This window comes from Sorex fumeus, unplaced genomic scaffold (assembly GCF_029834395.1).
Source record: "Sorex fumeus unplaced genomic scaffold, SorFum_2.1 ptg000008l, whole genome shotgun sequence".
Taxonomy (NCBI): domain Eukaryota; kingdom Metazoa; phylum Chordata; class Mammalia; order Eulipotyphla; family Soricidae; genus Sorex; species Sorex fumeus.
This window is the reverse complement of record NW_026606065.1, coordinates 36,765,998-36,782,560: the sequence shown is the minus strand read 5'-3', so window position 1 is coordinate 36,782,560 and position 16,563 is coordinate 36,765,998. Positions and strand designations below refer to the sequence as shown.

The window sequence follows — 16,563 nt, the reverse complement described above, 5'->3', positions numbered from 1 at the left end:
AAATACAATCTTTTATTTAAATGAATTCTGTAATTTGTTTTAACATGCAATATTTCAATTCATCTAGAAGTTATTCTGTAAAGTTACTGTTTTAACTGTTTCTATTCAATGACATGCTTTAACTTTGCCAGCTGAAATTAATTTTTTCCTGAAAGACTATTAGTTTCTTTTGCTAAACATGTTTTCTTATTCTTCATCTTGCAAGGGTAGAATATAAATTCATTTGACCACCGTTTCCAAACACATAAATCCAAGTAAATGGGGGCTAGAGTGTTAGTAGCACTGTCCTTCCGTTGTTCGTTGACTTGCTCAAGCGGGCACCAGTAACATCTCCATTGTGAGACTTCTTGTTACTGTTTTTGGCATATCGAATATACGTCACGGGTAGCTTGCCAAGCTTTGCCATGCAGGTGGAATACTATCAGTAGCTTGCTGGGCTCTCCGAGAGGGGCAGAGGAATCGAACCCAGGTCGGCTGCATTCAAGGCAAATGCCCTACTAGCTATGCTAGTACAGGGACTAAAGTGCTTGTCTTGCAAAGTGGCTAACCCAGTTCAATGCCTGGCACTATGTATGGTTCCCTCAATAATGCGAGGGTGACCACTGAGCACAGAGCCACAAATCTCCCCTTTGCCCTTCTGGCTGTGTCCCAATCCTTCCCCTTAAAACTATCCAACTAAAATCTGTGTTATTTTTCAAGTTAAAAGATACATAATTAGCCACTTGGTACCTGTATTGCAAACCACAAACCACCACACCCATTAGAGAGAAAGAGTAAAAGGGAATGTGCCTGCCACGGGGGTTGGGGAGGTGGGGGTTGGGGTGGGAAGGGGGGGTGGTAGGAGGAATACTGGGGACATTGGTGTGGAAAATGGGTACAGGTGGAGGAATGGGCACTCGATCATTATATGACTGAAGCGTAAGCATGAGCACAAAAATTTGTAAGTCTGTAAATATACCTCATGGTGATTCACTGAAAAAAATAAAAGAAACTAAAAATAAATATAAAAATAATAAAAATAAATATTTTTAAAATGATACAAAATTAATATCACCCACTTTCCTCTATATTGAAAATACTGATACTATTAGAGGAATCTCTTATACTCTTTAGAGAATCCTTTGTTTCACTTTAAATTGATTTAAATATTTTAATTATATTTTCATAGGGGTTCCTCATACTGGTGTAAGAGCTGGATGTGGAACAGATTGAGGTTCTCCCACATGCCTTTGCTCTACTGGTGTTTGTGCTATGTTCTACTTCTTTCTCTCTCCTTCCATGAGAATCATGTGACTATAACTCTCTGAGATGAAACCTGTGACATTTTCTTAAGTATTGCCATGAGTTTATGCTACACAGGAAAGACAAAGTCTAAGAAATAGATGAAGAGAACTTTTTGGGCAGTTGATGCATGTAGCTGTTCCCGTAAGTAACTCTTCAGTCATCTCAATTTCTTCTCATCATCTCCATTCTTACAGTTCACAGGGTTCCATGATGTAAAGCCCTGTTTTGGCATTGTATGTTCTCAGAACTGTGTTCCCCCAACTAAGCTATCATGGCAAATCCCATCATCCCCAGAGTTCCACAAAGTACCTATAGCTTCTTGGTGGCTTCACTCCCTTTTCTTCCATTCAGACACTCTCCAAAGTGATTATAGACCATCACAAAGTAAGTCTTTTCAGGAAAGGTTGCTGAAATATGGCAAAGTGCTAAATCTCTTTAATTAAACATTAAGCAATTGTTGAAATTAAGATGAGAACTTTTCTGTCAATTACCTTGGCTACAGGCTGGAGCCATAGCACAGCTGGTAAGGCATTTGCCCTGCACGTGGCCTACCCGTGTTCCATTCCTCCATCCCTCTCAGAGAGCCCGGCAAGCTACTGAGAGTATCTTGCCTGAATGGCAAAGCCTGGCAAAGTCCCCATGACATATTCAATATCCAAAAAAAGCAGTAACAAGTCTCACAATTTGTTGTGAGACATTACTGGTGCCTGTTCAAGCAAATCAAACAACGGGAAGACAGTGCTACAGTGCTACCTTGGCTACAATCTAATTAGAACAAGAGAAGAAAACATTCTGTTCCTGTCCTTGTTAGAAGTGACAGTCACCTACTAACATAGCTTAAACCATTATGACATTTCTTCCACGGTCTCAGCATTGTTCCAAATACCACAGAAACTACAGAAGCCGAAATATTAAAATATTTCAGAAATGCAGATTCCATGGTAGTGATGGCATCTGGTAGTTGTAGAAGGAAGTTGTAGCACTTGGTGCAACAGAAAGTTTTCCCTCTGTGGGGATGATTTACCTGTGGCATCCAGTGAGATTTTCTAGGTTTTAAAAACAGTGCTTCCTTGATCAGGTCAGGCTTTTTTTTTTTTTTTGCTCTTGACTGTCACAGGATTTTGATTCTCATAGGGACAAGGAAGCCGGAAACTTCTGAAGAGGCGCTGCCTTTCGTGTCTTTTCTGTAGCAGAGAAGTGTGAAAACCTAGTTTCAAATCTGCTTCCTTTCCCTTCAGCACACAGCCGCTTAATTAGGTGCTTATCCTAACACCCAAGAACATACTTCCTATCTCTGATTTCATTCCCAAACCTCATACTGGCTTTTTCGTTCTCTTTCCCATAATTTTTTTCACCTCTCCAAACTTTTCTGTCAGGGAGGCCCTCTGAGGACTGTGCCCTCTCTCTGCCTTCACCTTTCACTCATAACAGAAAAGCAGCATCTTCTTTCTGTCTGTGCTTTGGCAGCTTTCGCTCGACAGGCAGACTTTTCATTCCACCTTCTCAAAAATAGATCTGTCTAATTAAAAAAAAACTAATTATATCTAATATTATTCCTTATGTATATTCTGAAAGAAGAAGAAAATTAGCAAAATAGGAATGTTTAGAAATAATCAGAAAGGGGTTGGAGTGAGCTAGATTGTAGAACCATACAGTGATCATGGACGAGATGTTTGTTTGGGGGTCCCACCCAGCCTTGTTCTGGGCTGACTCACTGACCCTGTTTGGTCATCAATCCTGGAGGGTTTGGGGGACCATATGGGGCTCCAGATGATTGAAACTCTGTTCATCACCTGGAGGGCAAGATCCCTACCCCCTGTCTCTGCTCTGGCCCCAGGAGACATTTATAAACAAAAGAAAAACATATTCTCTATGGACCATTCTATGTCAGAGTGCTTGCATCACTCAGACATAGAATGCATGCCGTAGAGATAACTTGAAGACAGGCTTGCAGGTTTTACAGGGATCTTAGAAAATCACCATAGGAGCATGTGAGCAAAGAGTTAAATGTGTGGGGGGGTATTTTTCCCCCCCTACTGATATCACCATTTCTGGCAAAATGGTGCCTCAACCAAACCAGACTCAAAAGGGTGGGGAAATCCTAATCAGAAAACTCTGCATGCAGTGGCATTCCCTTCCACCCCTTGGTCTTTAAAATAAAATCTAGAGAAATGTTGCTTTAAAATCCACACTAAAATCACCAAACTTCACCCCGCCACACCCCTTTCCTTTCGAATGGTTAAAACAAGTTGGCAATAAGAAAACAAGTGTCCAAAAACGCTTAAGGAATAGTTATGCTGTCGATCTGCTTTTGCGCTCTGGAAATACGCAACATGTGGGGAAAGTATATGACCTCATGATCTAACCACACAAAACAAAAACCTTTTCTTTTGAGCCTGATCTTCCTTGGATCTCATGTTGTGATGGTTTAGACACTATACTCTTGTATCTTATAATACTGTTTATCAGGCAGTAGATAGAGCAATCATGACAATATTAGAAATATTAAAACACACAGGTATTCCCAGAATATGTGCATGTGTCGTTTTGTAAATCTAAGGGAGATTTTCATTTAAAATATGCAGCCTGGAAAACATTTGCTCTGTTTTTTTCTTTCTTATGACTTTGTAACATTGTTTATTCTGTCATTTATATGCCTAATTTTCTAGAAATTTGAAGGCTAACATCAGCATATGAAAGTAAATAAGAAAAGACAGGGAGCTGGACTTTCTTCTCATGTCTGTTACAGGTTTTAGCAGGAGCCTGGGCCTCATTTATGTCACCATAGATTTATTTGACAAGTTTGACTTGGAAGAACGTGCTAGAATTTGTATGCTGTATACATTTTTGTGAGAAGCAGTTATAATACTCAATGCACTGATCTTTTTGTGTTCATTTTGACTGGTTAATGGGCATACCTTTATAGTCAAAGTGTAACAGGGGAAGTCTGAATATATAAAGGTTAGAAAACCTTAGTGACAAAATATATAACAATCTTATATTTACCTATAAAGAAAAAGAATTAATCATTTAATAGTCTTTTTAAAATATATATTTTAAAAGAACTTATACTTGAAAAGGTAAAGGCCCTCCCGTTGATCGTCGATTTGCTCGAGCGGGCCCAGTAATGTCTCCATTGGAGACTTTGTTGTTACTGTGTCTGGCATATCGAATACTCTCGGTAGCTTGCCGGGCTCTCCGAGAGGGGTGGAGGAATCGAACTCGGGTTGGCCATGTTGGCCGCTTGTAAGGCGAACGCCCTACCGCTGTGCTACCGCCTTGCACGCGGCCAACATGGCCGACCCGAGTTCGATTCCTCCGCCCCTCTCAGAGAGCCCAGCAAGCTACCGAGAGTATTCGATATGCCAGACACAGTAACAACAAAGTCTCCAATGGAGACGTTACTGGGCCCGCTCGAGCAAATCGACGATCAACGGGAGGGCCTTTACCTTTACCTCGAGCAAATACTTGAAAAGAATTTCACAGGGCTGGAATGTTATTACAGCATTGTAAACCATAGCCTTGCATGTGGTCAACTTAGGTTGTTTGCTCCAATGAATCATATATTGTCCCCAGAGCACCATTGGGAGTAATCCTGAGTCCAAAGCCAAGAGTAAGCCCCGAGCAACACTGGCTGTGAGACCCAAAATTTATAAAAAAGAAAAGAAGAGGAAAGAAAAAAAGAAATTCAAAACATAAACTGCCAGTAACACTTTTTAATTTTTAAAAATATTCTTTGTTGATCGCATTCATCTGGGGGACATAAAGTAACAAAATAGGAGATTAATACCCAAGAATAGCCGAGATCAGTACCAGGAGGATTACTCCATGGTTTAGAGGCCACCCGGGCATTCTAGGGGAAAGGGCAGCTCAGATAGAGAAGGGAGCACCAAATAAAGGGTATTTGGAGGATACTCCCAGGATGGGAAATGTATGTTGAAAGTAGACTATGGACTGAACATGATTGCCACTCAATTCCTCTTTTACAAACCACAACACTCAAAATGAGAGAGAAAACAAAAGGGAATGCCCTGCCACAGAGGCAGGGTGGGATTGGGGGGGGGGATGGGGGGACAGGGATCCTGGGATACATAGTGGTGGAAAATGGGCACTGGTGGAGGGATAGGTATTTGATCATTGTATAATCGAAACCCAAGCACAAAATTTGTAAGTCTACAACTGTACCTCATGGTGTTTCACTAATAAAAATATAAAAAAAAATTCTTTGTTATGAACCTTTTCATCTATAGCTATATTTTGTCACAGCATTTTAGAAATCATTTTAAAATTTAAATGGCAATGTGTTTTGCATATAATAGTAATTGTGATGATGGAATATTCTGAGTATTAGGCTTTTATTATTATTTATTGCTTGGCTTTCTAGAACATAGTAGTTTAATAAAAACTGTGCTTATCAAAATTAAATTTTCAAAGGAAACTCTAAGCAATATTAAACATACAAATAATTATAAAACTAATCATGCTATAGAATATTATTAATGCTATTGCATAATCTAGGATTATCATCCAATACTTGACTTTAAATGAAAATATTATGTGTCACTGCCTTAAATATGTCCCATTTTGGAGGAGTGTGTTTTTAATACTTGCTTTTCTCCTTAAAGAAAAATTTTAACCACAACAGGACAACTTGTTTGTTCTAACTTTTTAAATCAGTGCCTGCTGTTAAAAATATTAGCTTTCAAAGTATGAATTAAAATATATGGAATCAATTCATATTTTATCTGGTATGCTCTTTTGGTTGTTAAATTTATCTACTAATAATACTAACTAGAGTTTTATTAATAGAGTTCAAAAATCAGAAACATGCATAATGATGATCTGGGTTCAATAGGTTAGGGATTAATATCTCTTTGTCAGCAGAATAGAAGTAAGCATCCACACACCAGACATAGATCTGAAATAAAGAATGCATTGAAGTAGGTTCCAATTATCTAAGAGCTCTCACCAAGTGAGAGGGCATGGGCAAAATGCCAGGTAAACATTGAGAAATGCACAGTGATGGGCACTTAACATTGAAGCATGTAAAATTTTTATTGAACTAAAGAAAGTTCTTTTGTGGTGCCTAAAATTTTTTAATGAGAATGAATTATTTATTTTATAAATAAATGCTATTTTTGTAATTTTAAAGTGGAAAAAAACAGATATTCCCCAGAGTCCTGCAGATTGCTATCCTGGGAAGCATCCACTGGGCCACAAAATTATTGCATTAATTTAAATGTCCAGCTCACTATATTTGTTCCTTTCTTTTGGGTGAGATTTGCATATAGTTTTATTGACATGAAATTGCATTGTCATATGTGTTATAGTATAATAGCATATGTTTTAAATCATTTTATTGATTATATATCAATGTGTTTGTGTATATGTACACACACACATATATATATGTATATATATATATATATAGCATTAAGTTCACTACTAGAAGTCCAATTCTAATATCACTAACAATTTCAATCCAGGTTGGAATAAAACAGAAACATAAGGTGCAAAAGTTTTCCTTTATCCATGCTCCATTCAATGATTTCTTTATAATACATCTTCTACTTCTCTAATATTCAATTTGATACTTTCAGCTCTGCTCATCCCTTTATTCTAGTCTTTTAATTAAAAAGCAAAGCAAAACAAAACTCAACCAGTTAATTCCAGTATGGTTCTCCAGTTTTATTTGTATGTTTCCCCTCTTTTACCTAAGCCATATAATCAAAGTAAATTCCTTAATCAGTACCATTTAGGGAGGGCCTGTTTGTATTACTACTCCTGATAATTTCTCCAGTGGAATCAATGTCATTACAAACTATCTATAGGAACACAATTAAAGGTTTTTGTGTGATATATATTAAATTGTAAAGTAAAGTAAAGGCCCTCCCGTTGATCGTCGATTTGCTCGAGCGGGCCCAGTAACGTCTCCATTGGAGACTTTGTTGTTACTGTGTCTGGCATATCGAATACTCTCGGTAGCTTGCCGGGCTCTCCGAGAGGGGCGGAGGAATCGAACTCGGGTCGGCCATGTTGGCCGCTTGTAAGGCGAACGCCCTACCTGCTGTGCTATCGCTCCAGCCCGGCTATCGCTCAAGCAAATTTACCTATAAGAAAACTACATTGTCACAGTCTAAGTTACTTCCTAAGGAAATATTTATTCTAGTTTTGTTCTTACATATCTGTAGGTCAGCTTCTCTAGATGAAGCAGTTAGAACCCAATAAGATATACCCAGATGGTCTATATAATACAGACTTTCTATTTTTACATTTTTTCAAAGACTTAGTGGTTCCTTTAGCATAAACTCACTAAAATGAACATATTACATTATTATTTGATTAATTTCAAGTCCATACTAGGTAACTCTGATTTTCAAGATGAGCAAGTAAACAATGGTAGCATGATTTAGAATTCTGTTTATTTCTGGGACATTTCTACAGTTCTGCAAAAATTTCATGATATGATCTTTTTATAAATATTAAAATGCCTTGAGAAAAAATGTTAAAGATGGACTATGCAATTACTAAAACATTACTAAAAATAGTAACAGTACCAAATATATTGCATAGGTCAGAGTAGGCCACCAGAATTGAGGCAGCAACTTGAATCCAGGAAAAAGATTAACTTATCATTTTGAAGACAGAACTAAGACTAGAGGAACTAAAACACGGATTTCAGAAGTCTTCCAGTGTTTATTTCTCTGCATGTCTTTCTGGTTGTGGTGGAAATTGAGAGGATTGCGAGGATTGCCCCTCCCCCTCCACCGCTGACATAGTAAAAGAAAGTAAGAAGTATCTCTGATATTTTTCCTTTTGTATAGTTGCTATGTGCATCGATTTTGTTTGTTTGTTTGTTTGTGGGCCACTCCTGGAGATACTAAGCATTCACTCCTGGCTCTGACTCCTGGCAGGTTTAGGGGACCATACGGTGTGCTGGGATTGAACTTGGTTTGGCCATGTGCAAGGTAAGCACCTTACCTGCTGTACAATTACTCTGGCCCAACCTTAGTGAATCTTAGTGAATCTTGATTGATTAATAGAGAATATAAAAAATTTATGAAAGGAAGAATAAAAACATTCAGTGACTGAGATAAAATCCCTGAAAGAGAGATTGCATTGCTTCCAGAACCACATATGGTCCCTTGGACTTTCTAGGCGTGATCCTTCAGTGATGAAATCCTGTGCCCTACTTGGTTGTGGTCTAAAACCAAAAGAAAAAGAATAAAGGGATCTTGCTAAATACATATGACCAACACTTTGTCTTACAAAAGCCACAATCTACTTTAGACCATTTCTAACTTCTAAATAAATTTTGATAAACCCCTTACTTTATCTGCATAAGAGAGGAAAGTAAGATAAAGGTAAAGGTAAAGGCCCTCCCGTTGATCGTCGATTTGTTCGCGCGGGCCCAGTAACGTCTCCATTGGAGACTTTGTTGTTACTGTGTCTGGCATATCGAATACTCTCGGTAGCTTGCTGGGCTCTCCGAGAGGGGCAGAGGAATCGAACTTGGGTCGGCCATGTTGGCCGCTTGTAAGGCGAACGCCCTACCCGCTGTGCTATTGCTCCAGCCCCGAGAGAGGAAAGTAGTATCTTCTTTTTAAGCTAAAGTATGCCTCCCTCTGCATCTGTTATACACAAAGTTATAAAGAAACAAAATAATACCTAGAATACTAAAATTCTAAAAATGTTACAAATAATCATACTCACATGTGCATTACACACACACATACACACATGAATGCACACACACATACACACACAATTACTCACCAGACAATATATAGATACAGTTCTTCAGGGAATAATCCTATAAAATTAAATAAATAAATACATGAGATATGCCTAAAGTTTATACCATATAAGATTATCCTTAGTAAAATCAGAATCAAAACCACTAAAATATTCCACTCCCCTAAAATATCTGAACTACACTCATACAAAATGTCTGGAACTATTAAAGTAATTCCAGGTCTTGCCAAAGATATGGAATGTGTGCAACTCTTATGTACTGCTGATGGGAGTGTAAATATGAACAACTACACTGAAAGTGTTTTGGTCAATTTCTTACTGAGACTCAATGTATTTTTTGTATTTTGTTTTTATTGGCTACCACACCCAGTGGTGATGAGGGCGTACTTCTGGCTCTGCACACAGAGATCACTCCTGGTGGGGTACTTAGGATTAAAACCATGCCGGGGAAGTGCCCTGTCACCTGTACTTTAGCTCTGGTCCCCCCAAAAGTTCAGTTTTTTATATCCCTTGATTCAATGATTTCATTCATGGTTATACCCTCAAAATCAGTGAATGCTTATATTGATAAAAATAACATTTACAAGATTGTTTAACCCATATAATGTCTACTAGCGCAAACTAAAAACTAAAGAATCTTCTAATAATATTAAAATAAATAAAGTTTTATGTATTCATAAAGTAAAATGGCTGTCTTGTTTTTGACAGTACTCTGTACATACTACACTAATATATGAAGCCTTGGCCTAGAGATTATTTTAACTTGAATAATTCTAATATGAAGGTGAGGAAAGCTTCTCTTGGCCTTTCATTGATATAGCTCATAAGACACAAGTATGAGGTGCCCTCCTTATCTGCAGGGGAGACAAGCATCCTTATCTCCAAAGACAAGAAACATGAATGAGCAGCGCTGCCTGGCAGTTTTCCCTCCTTTAGTACACATGGTTCATAAATTTTATGGTCCTATCACATTTTCCCTGACATTCTTCTCTTATCAAATCAAGAAAATAAAATGCTCAAGTTGAATCACTTCTTTGCTCTGAAACTTCCTATGTCATGCAAAACTTGTATTAAATTAACTTGTCTATTTTCCTGTTGTAAATATGTCTTTTGTTTACAAAGACTTTAGATAGAATTGAGAGTTCTAGAAGGAGAAGAAGATTGTTTCTTGCAATACACAGCAATTATCAACTATTGATACATGAAATGATATAATAAATTTTTATAAGATGTTGAATAAAAAAAGTTCTGCAGGGAATATACAGTACATAGTATTTTATATGGTATCATTCTATAGAGTCCATTAACATTTAAAATGAACTTATGTAAATAAGATATGTATACTGATTATTGATTTGGAATGGGAGATTGGGGGAGTACTTGTAATGTGATAGTGTTAGCCTTTCATATTCTCTGGGTTTTATATCCTGAGGTTCAATTTACCACCAATAATAATAAATATTATGTATACACTCACCATGGGCAACTTTTTCTTGTCATTATTTCCTAAACAATATAGTGTTTATATATATAAATTATTTTAAATATTATAAGTAGTATAGTTTAGTTATAAGGATAGGGGGTTCTTTGGGTATTTTTGTTTGGGGACAAACCCAGCAGTTGGGGGTAGGGACTATACTTCATTCAGTGCTCAAGTGTGAACCCTGGCAGTGCTGGAATGCCATCCACATGTGGAGTTGAGGATCAGAACAAGGTCAACTGCAGTAAAACAAGTGCCGTACTACTGTAAGTGAGACTATTAGATTTATAAGGAGGATATAGATAAATTGTCAGCAAATAAAACACCCATTTCTAAGAATCCCGAACCTTCACAAATATCAGTATTCATGGGTGGAATGGAGCAACAGGCTTCTCCTAAAACACATAGTCCTGTGCACTCTGGATCACTCTAGGTTTTTTAACTGATAATTTGTATACTCTCGGTAGCTTTCCCAGGCTCTCCGAGAGTATCTCTCCTGCACGGCAAAGTCTGGCAAGCTACCCGGGTAGTATTCTGTATGCAAAACACAGTAACAAGTCTCACCATGTGACTGGGCCTGCTTGAACAAATTGATGAACAACAGAAGGACAGTGACACAGTGCTACAGTGATCAGCTGTGGTCTTTTCATTCAATAAAATTAAATTATTAAAGTGCACACATTTAAATATCTAATGGAAACACTGACCCAGAATTCCAGTCAAATACCCACATACCCTATCCCGAAGGCAACCAAAATTACTCTCACTTCTCATTTTCTTTCTAGAATATTTACCAAAACTATATTCTCTAAATCCACATTCAGCATGTTTTGTTCATAGTTTGTAGTTTACGCAAGTAACACATTCTAAGGAAATTTATTGTGAAGATGAAAAACAGAATGACATTTACAAAAATATAGCTTATTTTACTATGTGGCATATATAAGGGTATCATAAAAAAATGGGGCCACAATAAACTCCTTTTGTTAAGAAGGCTAGGAAGTTTTAGGTAATCTTTCCTAGAACATTTTAATAAGAGCATTTGAGAATTAATTATGCACAGTGAGTCAATGAAACCTAGAATCGTTGCCAAAAGCAGCTTGTAAGTGCCTTTAAAATCCTTTAGGATTCATACATAAAGGGAATTGGAAATATTGGTGAATTGACAAATAAAAATCTTTTCTAATTAAGTAAAACTAATATTGACAATGTATCATGAACAAGGTATTATTTCCTTTCTCCCTTTTTCTCTCCCTCCCTCCCCATTTCTATTCTTCATTTACGTTTTTTTATGGCATCAGTTTTACACAGATAAATGATTCAAGAACAAGAATAACAGCACATAACAGTTGAATGGCAGGAATCATTTAGTTCAGATTACCGAAACATATACAAGACAAATCTAGGTTAATAATGGAAGATGTGAGTTCCCATATTATTTTTAGAAAATACATGCTTTGCTTTATATTTTTTCCTTAGTGAGATACTTCTATTGAAAGTCATATGCCTTAATATAAGCCAGGTGGAGGAAAATTTAGCATATGAGTTGAAGAAAACCAATCACTTGATAACATATGTAAATTAACAGCGCCTATATATTTAGCTAGAAAAAAATACACAATCCTAAAAATATCTTAACAACATGAATCTGCTTCACTTCCATCAAGTGTGATGACTAGAGGCCTAATTTATCAGAAGTTATTAAATTGTCTAGAATTCATCTTCAGTTGATTCATATTTTGAATTGCATTCACTTATTTCCTCCTGAGCAACAAATTCCCAATTGAAAATTCTATGATGTATCATGGGCTGGAGTGATAGCACAGTGGGTAAGGTGTTTGCCTTGCATGCGGCCGACTCAGATCTGACTCAGGTTCAATTCTTTTTTCCCTCTAGGAGAGCCCGGCAAGCTACCGAGAGTATCCCACCTGCACGGCAGAGCCTGGCAAGCTCCCCGTGGCGTATTCGATATGCCAAAAACAGAAACAACAAGTCTCACAGTGGAGATGTTACTGGTGAATGCTGGAGCAAATCAATGAACAAGAGGACAGTGCTACAGTGCTATGTTGTATCATAAAATGTCAGGATGATGATATGGAATAACTAGGCAAATGGCTAGGTATTTTCTCACAGTAATTACCAGAACTTTTAATTAAGTAATAATCAGTTTGACTATTTCCTTGGGTAGGTAATCCGGTTAACAAAAAAAATTCACATTTTGAAGAAATGTGAATGATTATAGGTAATATCCTAGTAAATATAAATACATGCTTTCTATATAATAAAGAGATAGGGGCTTTTAACAGTTAACTCTTAGGCAAAGAGATAGCTCAATTGACTGGGACCCTGCTTTACACACAGGAATCCTGTGTTCAAGCCCCACCACTGCTTATAGCCCTGGAGAGACCTCCCAGCACAGAGCAGAGCAACTACAGAGTTGGTACCTGGAAGTAGTCCCTGAGCAATTCTGGGAATAGCTTCAAACAAAGGATCTTCAATGACAATCCATGCCATGAACAATAGAAGTTTTCTCAGCACCTAAGGAATATGAAATTTGTTAGTATCTGATCATTCTTCTTTAGAACATCCTTTAATTTAATTTCAACCATAGGTTTATTTAATCAACTAGCAGTGTAGAATTGTTTCTGTTGAAAGACATATGTATAGGTGACACTATGTAAATATGTGTGTGGGATACAAATGTGATACTGTAGCACTGTAGCACTGTCATCCTGTTGCTCATCAACTTTGATCTAGGGCAGTAATGTCTCCATTGTGAGACTTGTTGTTGCTGTTTATGGCATATTGAATATGCCACAGAGAGCTTTCCAGGCTCTGCCATATGGGAGAGATACTCTCGGTAGCTTGCTGGGTTCTCCAAGAGGGACAGAGGAATCGAACTCAGTCGGTCGCATGCAATGCAAATGACCTACCCGAGGTGATAAAATTCATAAATTAGCTTGGAAGAAAGTAATACCAAAAAAATAACGTCTGGATCCTTTTCTGGTTCATAAACATTATGATCCAGTGTTCGCATGTTTGTCTGACATGTGCCTCCCTTAAATCTTGATACATAGTTGATACATTACTCATCTGATGTGAAAAAGGAAAAAAAAAATAACTGCTACTTTTTGAGGGGCTGTATAATAGTTATGTCTCATATCCTACATAATATGGTAGAACAATTTTTATTATCTATCTTCTTATTCCATTAAATTTGTTACTTACATTAAATGTTCTTTAAAATCTCCATTTGCCTGCTTCCTCCTGTTCTACTTAACAATCATTTTCTTTTGCGTAATTAAAAAATTTCATATTTCTTTACTTTATTGATCATTTGTTATATCCAGCTATGGAATACTTTGACCCAAGGCTCTGATATTAATCTTGCGTTGTCTTGTAAAAAAAGGGTTTTTATTTTCCTTTTAGTTTTTTGGTTTTTGTTTTTCTTTCACTTTGTCATCAATTCTTTTCAGATCCTTGGTGTATTTTTACACAGATGATAAGAACCATTTGAGAATTAATACCATTTGGTATTCCCAGCTTCCCTGATTCTAGTTGAAGATGTGCTTATGTCCAATTTTATTCTTGCATTTACTCCTTTGTTGTTAGTATTAATTCTCCCATGAAATCCTATTTGATGTTTGAACTGATGCTCATATTAATCTAAACATGATCTGGTCACTTTTGGTAGGACAATTCAGAAGACAGAAATGGTCACATTTTGTGTTGGAAATAAGTATCAGACATGGCAGAAGGGAGATGCTGAATTTTTGAATAGTAACAAGAACAAATGCCTTTTTTTACAGTAATAGAAAGCAGAGAATGAATGCAATAAGCCTTTTCGAAGTTCAGTATTTTATTTACAAAGTCACAAGACTTTTATAAACTGCCAGACTGCATTGCATAAACCAAATGCCAACACAACAGTGACCTTTCAAATTACTGGTGCAACAGAAGCCGAGATCAGAAACTCAAACTTAAAGCAAACACTGACAAGAAATCCTACAGAAATGACTTCTGTGTCTGGTCAACTTAACATAACATGACATATTGCAAAATGCATTTGGCTTTTTAGGTAGAAGAGTCTATAGAGACTTAACTGCTTTTGAAAATATGTAACTGGTGATTTCTGGTAGTTTTCTTATGTGGATAAAATATTTCTGAATTTGGAAGAGTCAGGAAGTTTGGTATAAGGAAAAAAAATGTAAAAAAGATGACCAAGGTAGCAATAGCAAGAAAGGTGAGAAGTAGGATAAAGGACAGTGAGTGTAGGAAGGAGTTGAAAGTTGAAGGTCTGAGGAAATGAAAGCGGAAGAAAAATTAATGAAGAATGTCATGTAAAGAGTTTCTTTATTTTTATATTTTTATTTATTTGGGTTAGGGGATACCAAATAATGCCTTGGGCTTTACTTCTGGCTCTTTACTCAGAGATCACTCTTGACAGGTCTCACCTATTGGATGAAGGGGTAAAACCCAAGTGGGTTTCATGCACACAAAGCTACTTACCTGCTTCATTACCTCTCCAGCTCCATAAAGAGTTTTTTCTTTTTAATATATCCACGGGGAGTGGGGGGAGAGATAGTGGGAAGAACAGTATTGTAAAGTACATGGAAACATTGCTGATGGAGAATGGACACAGGTGGAGGGATGGGTACTCGAACATTGTATGACAAAAGTAATCGTGCAAGTTTGTAAGTCTGTAACTGTATTTCACCGTGATTCATTAAAATAAAAAAATTAAAAACAATTAAAAATTCCTAAATAGAGAGTTCTTTCATTTTGATATCTCATTTAAAATGCTACTGAAATAAATTTAAAAATACTCTGAGTTAAAAGGTTTTAAGTGGGACAGAGAGAACCAGTATAGCAGGGAAGGAGCTTGCCTTGAGTGTGTCAGACCCAGTTCTGTCTCCAGCACCGCACATTGTCCCCTGAGACCCTCTAAAAGTGACCCTGAGTCCAAATCCAGAAGTCAGCCCTGAGCACAGCCGGGAGTGACCCCTAAACCAAAACTAAATTGATAAAATGAAATCAAACATTATAGGTTTTTGTTCTTTTTTTCATGTAGTTATCTTTATGCTTTCACTTAAACTCTATAAAACAGCTATCAATTATCAATTATTTTATAACAGAATCAAATTAGTCTATGTTCATATACTTGGACATATAAGTATATAGGTCAAAGTTTTTGCTAATATTTAAAATTTATTCTTTTGAGTCTGGGTGTTTTAATTATTTACTTAAAGTCTTAATTTTATTAAGGCAGCATGTTACAATATTACAGATAGTAATGTTTCAGACATAAAATAGTATTAAAACTACTCTCAGTATCAGCATCTCTCTGCCACTGAAAATATATTTAGAGATGTTTTAAAATGAAACGATAGTACTTTTATTCTTTATCTCTGTTCTACAAAATATTTTCATCAACAATAATTTTCATTCCATCCTTAGAATAAAATCATAAAATAACAGATGTTTTTTACTTGAGACAATGTACTTTACAATACTGTTCTTGATAAGATTTTATGCAGAAGATACTCCAACATGACACCTTTCACTAGAGCCTTTGCTCTTTTGCTTCCTTCCACAAATGTCTCAGGGCCCCTTCCCAGTCTGCTGTCCTCTCCCTTACATAAGCTAAATTCTGTACACAGCTTAGGTCTTCTGCTGCCTTCATCATTTGTTTTCCCCTTAATATGATTCTCTATATTCCACATATGAACAAGATCATATATCAAATTTATAATAAATTTGAATACTTTTGAATAGATGATTAAAAGTGCATATATGATGACTGAACTGCACTGTCTGCACTGCACTGTCCTCCCGTTGTTCATCGATTTGCATGAGTGGGTCCAGTAATGTCTCCATTGTGAGACTTGTTGTTACTGTGTTTGGTATATTGAATACATCACAGGGAACTTGCCAGGCTTTACTGTGTGGGTGAGATACTCTTGGCAGCTTGCCGGGCTCTCAGAGAGGGGGAGGAATCAAACTCGGGTCTGCCAAGCCGGCCGTGTGCAAGACAAAAGCCCTAC

The 16,563-nt window shown here is 36.9% G+C and overlaps 1 protein-coding gene and 1 non-coding gene across 2 annotated transcripts in view; both read left to right on the top strand.

The window, feature by feature from the left end:
* The window catches only part of GPC5 (glypican 5), a 1,003,796-nt gene that overhangs the window by 807,142 nt on the left and 180,091 nt on the right, over positions 1–16,563 (top strand). The window lies entirely within an intron of this gene.
* LOC130019548 (small nucleolar RNA U13) lies at positions 13,515–13,618 on the top strand. The gene has a single exon (XR_008791857.1). It is a non-coding gene; the product is annotated as a small nucleolar RNA U13 (small nucleolar RNA).